At 43.3% G+C, this 5,000-nt stretch overlaps 1 protein-coding gene across 1 annotated transcript in view; it reads left to right on the forward strand.

Annotated features, from left to right (window-relative positions):
* Positions 1 to 5,000, forward strand: part of LOC310858326 (protein sidekick-1-like) — a gene marked incomplete at its 3' end in the record, with an annotated part of 358,338 nt that overhangs the window by 298,312 nt on the left and 55,026 nt on the right. The window lies entirely within an intron of this gene.

Genomic DNA, 5,000 nt, shown 5'->3' on the forward strand with positions numbered 1-5,000 from the left:
ATTGGACCATGGCTTGTCATGTTTACAGTCGATTGGACCATGGCTTGTCATGTTTACGGTCGATTGGACCATGGCTTGTCATGTTTACAGTCGATTGGACCATGGCTTGTCATGTTTACAGTCGATTGGACCATGGCTTGTCATGTTTACAGTCGATTGGACCATGGCTTGTCATGTTTACAGTCGATTGGACCATGGCTTGTCATGTTTACAGTCGATTGGACCATGGCTTGTCATGTTTACAGTCGATTGGATCATGGCTTGTCATGTTTACGGTCGATTGGACCATGGCTTGTCATGTTTACGGTCGATTGGACCATGGCTTGTCATGTTTACGGTCGATTGGACCATCGCCAAGGCTCAATTGTTGCTGCTGATGATTAACGCCGAATGGAAGAATGGAGAATTCGGGAGATGGAGAGTGAGAGAATTCCAAGAAAACAAAACGGTTAAGAACAGAGAGTGGAAGAAGGGAAGTCTCATGGGAACAGAATAGTTGGGTCTAAAGAAGAAATCTTAATACTTCCTTGTGTAGAATTTTAAAACGTAAAAAAAAAAATCTGTGTTGTAAGCGAGACAGGCTCGCAGGGGGACTGAGGCAGGAGGGGGGAGGGGGGGGGGGCAAACACAGATAATGCAGCAGATTTCTTTTCCCTTAACACTTTGAGATGACTAATTTATGAGTAAAGGCCAAAAGAGAGAAAAAAAAAAAAGGGCACCGCGAGACGGATACTGACACATCTTCGATTCAGAAGTTATTCATTAATTCATGAAAGCAAAAGACGGCACAAAAGACGGAGAATTGAGCGGGAGAGGAGAGAACTTCAGGATGGATGGTGGTGAGAGGGAGAGATTCATTGGCCTCAGCTGCTGTGCTTGTTTATATATTCATGTATTCACGGTGCTGAGGGAGTATCGCCATCTGAGCCAGGCATATGAAGCTCATATCAAAGTCTTGACGTTACAATTGGACCAACGGCGGGAGCACAGAGAGAGAGAGAGAGACAGTTGATGTGTCCACAAATATACATTACACTGAATAAAACAATAGCTTATATTTTAATGAACATGGCCATGTGTGTACTATGGTATCGTTTTCTGGGGGCAAGTATTCTGTTGCCTGACAGACGTTCTCATTTGAAGTTCACAGAGTTGTAATCTAATTATTGTGTTCAGGCAAACACGAGTGGCTGCCAATTGTTAATGCCTGAATCAAACTGAACACACCAGATGGGTCTGGATGGAATGCGCTGGTGCGTGCCAGTCCCAATATCCCCACGGGTCTTCTTAACCAAACATGCGTTTTGAGAGTGAGTGGCAGTGAAGTGGGACCGAAGTGAGACGTCATGGCGATGATAGAGTTAAGACGATGTGGAGCAGAGAGCTTTATATGATGGGCTTTTGATAAGATGAATTCCATTAAGAGAAACAAGCCTTCGTTTATTTAACTTGTGAGGTGAGAGCACTCAAGAATTCAGCTCACATCCCTCAGAGCGCGTTTTCAAATGCGTCTGCCAAGGTCTAATGTCCAGTCCATTGAACAAGCTGTCAGCCGGAGCGACCATACACTCGACCAGACAGATCTATTTTTCACCTGGCTTTTTGAAAGCTGCAGTTGTGTAAACGTTTCACTAGCGTATGCCAGTGGCGTGCACAGACATTTAGAGGGGCAGGTGCTCAAGTGAAAAAAAGGGCACCTTGTGCAGCGCATTTTGGTGCGGGAACCCATTTTGGTGCTTTAGCTATTGAAAAATAGCAGATCTACAAGCTCATAGCGCGCCACCGAGTGGCGCGCTACGAGCTTGTAGGTCTGCTATTTTCTTTTTAATCGAAGAACCACTGACATAGAAACATAGCTTTAGATTGTGGGGGCCTAAATAATATAGTAGAAGCGTTTTTTTAAGAGCAAAATTGCCAAAAGGGCAGGGGGTGCTCTAGCACCCCCTAGTGTCTATATGTGCACGCCACTGGCGTATGCGGTCACAGTGGCTCCAAAACAAATTGTTTTATCTGAATTTCTATGAAACGTTGATTGTTTCATCTGTTATTGATTGAAGCATTGTGGTTGGAAAGTGCTGGGAAACTTCAGTTGATGATTTTTACCGCCGGCGCCAAACTGAGAAACCAGACAGCCACTTTTGGCTCTTTAATAATCAGGCCCTGAAAGTCATCACTGGATGATAATCAATCTTTAATAATCAGGCCCTGAAAGTCATCACTGGATGATAATCACAATCCAAACGACGGAAGCTGTAAACTGTCGTCGTTTCTAACCTCTGTACTTTACTTCAGGCGCATCGTCGTCGTCTACACGCGGGCACTCTTTCTGAATGGATGATCGAGGCAATTAAAATAAATAGGTGCCCACAGGGCAGAGCAGGGCCCGTTTCATTTTAATTTGAAATTGGTGTGCGGCCATTCCATTGTTCTGTCGTCCAATTACAGCTCCTATCTGGATTTGATTTTAAGCCTGTCATTTTGCTATAGCCGGTGACGACGAGCAATTTAACTTCGCTTCACAGTCCTTCTACGAAATAGAATATTTCTTTAGATTGTGGACAGACATTTCAACGTTTAAAGATCCTTTGTGGGGAGAGAACATTAAATTAGGAAAGAGATGGTGTGTGGGTTAAAGTGTGTAGATGAATGTAAAGTGGTGTGCTGCTGCTGCTGCTTTCACTGTGCCCCGGTTCCTTTTCCCCCGGTTAATTTAAAATGTATTGTTACATCCCTAATCCCCAGGACTTTCCCGGTAAACAGGTAGCCTATAGAGATTAGATTTGGATCGATTGGTGTGATGTATCGTAGCGGCAGTGATATACTGTACATCATACAGGTTGGACTATAGATACGGCCGTGCCGACCTGAGCACTTTGTCTCGCGGGGGGAGAACAATTACAGCTGCCTGTCCGTTTCCCGCATAATGGATATGAAATGGCGTTGTAATATAAATGGGCACATCATAAATCGTGCTGGCTTATAGGTTACTGAGACATTCATAGGCCTGAAGTGGTCTTTACCTAGCCGTTCATTGACTCCATTGTTCAGTTACTATATGTGTGGTTCTCGTGTGAGAGGCCATGTGTCAAGACGTTCGACACACTGCTGTGACAGCGAGCGTTACACTACACACACTGCTGGTGCGGTCGGTCTTTGCCGGTGTTGCCATGTTTGCTTATTATAAGCGACTTTGGGCTTGTTTTTCTATGAAGTATAGCTTGTGAACATTGGTTCATTGAAACACTTCAGCTCAGAATGACCATTAACCATGTATTGCATTTAGTATGGCGGTGTGGCTCTGCTCATGTGATATCATAATCATCTGATATCATATCACATTTGATATCTCAGATTATCTGTGCACCGAGACACAGCTCTGATATCAACAACAAACCCCCAGCGCAGAGCATAACAAAGACATTACATAAACAGCATAACTTTCAATGCATTCCATATATCACATAGATACTGAAGATATCACATGATCATAATACAATCCATGAAACACAATCATAATCACAGTTGCCCATAACAGAACTAGAAGCCACATATAGTACAATCCATGAATCACATGTATAATCACAGAATCACCCATTAGAGAACTAATGCCACAGAGGAGGAGGCCGGGGAGGTGGAGGGCCTTTGAACGCTGACATCTGAACAACAGAGACACAGAGTCAGCTCGCATGAAGAGGAGTGACTGCTTAAAAAGAACACCTGATTGAATGTGGGCGTGAGTGACTTAGCTGGCAGCCAATGAGAGTGAGGGGAGTTGACATGGAGAGAGACAGCTGATTTAAAGGAACAGAATGAATTGCTGATAGAGGGGGGGGTTATATATATGATTAAACCTTCTGCCTTCCTTGTCTCAATTAACTATTGCTGCACTGGATTTGTTGTGGGTTACATTTTTTGGTCTTGTTTCTAAACTGCCAGTGCCCGTTGCTCATTTGGGCTCGTTTCCTAAAACAAGTGGTTTTCAATAAACCTGGTTGCTTATTTCTCTCGCACAATCTGGCAACACTGGTCTCTGTGTGGTGTCAAGCGAGGTCACTCATCACCGCGGCAACACTGGACGGAGGCCACAGTGCTGTTGATCTGTACTTGAGATGTCTGGCCTCGCCACCGTGACACAGGACATATCTCAGGCTAATGACACACTTGGACTTGCGAGGGTGGACAAGTTGTCATATTTTATTCATTTGTGATGGGCAAATGTTCTTAATTTCCTCTCGGTTGTCATACATTTACTTTGCTACACTGATTCATTGGCTTTGACTGGAGGTAATCATTATCGTTGATGGGGACATGCTGATCACCATAATAATATGATATGTGACAAAGACGTGGAATCAATACGTTGTGTAGATAATTGTTTTAAGAAATGAATGGCGTGCATCTTAACCCATTTTGAACTAAAAAAGGCTTCTAAATCCTAATAGTTTTCTGAAAAACCCATGTTTCTATGTCAGTTGTGCTCAACCTTTTTCATGTCAAGGACCCCCAGAATTATCTCTATTGGGCCACGGACCCCCATCTCAAAATATGTTGTTCCAGGGACCCCACAGAAGCAAATATTTGAGTTAAAAATGTTCTCTCTGAAATATATATTCAAAGATTTGCACCACATTTTCACAACTTTTCAAAAATAGCAGACCTACAAGCTATGAGCTTGTAGATCTGCTATTTTTCAATAGCTAAAGTATAACGTAACGCTTAAAACACCAAAAGGGGTTCCCGTCCAGAATGGGTTAAATGCTGCAAACTTCACATGAATGTGTATTTGACCAGAACACTCCAGAGCATACTGTAAATGTGTGCGTTAGGTTAGACCGCTGAGTGGTGCTGTGGTGGTGATTCTTTCTCAGGGAAATTATATCTGGACAAATGCAGTGCAGAAATTACTGCCATTTTTAATGTTGACATTTTAATATCTGCAACTGTACACCAGCTGGTGGCCACTAGTTAAGTATTTAATCTCCCTGCCGTGATGAAATCAT

The sequence above is a fragment of the Protomyctophum parallelum genome, assembly GCF_964188405.1.
Source record: "Protomyctophum parallelum genome assembly, chromosome: 5".
NCBI classification, from domain to species: Eukaryota; Metazoa; Chordata; class Actinopteri; order Myctophiformes; family Myctophidae; genus Protomyctophum; species Protomyctophum parallelum.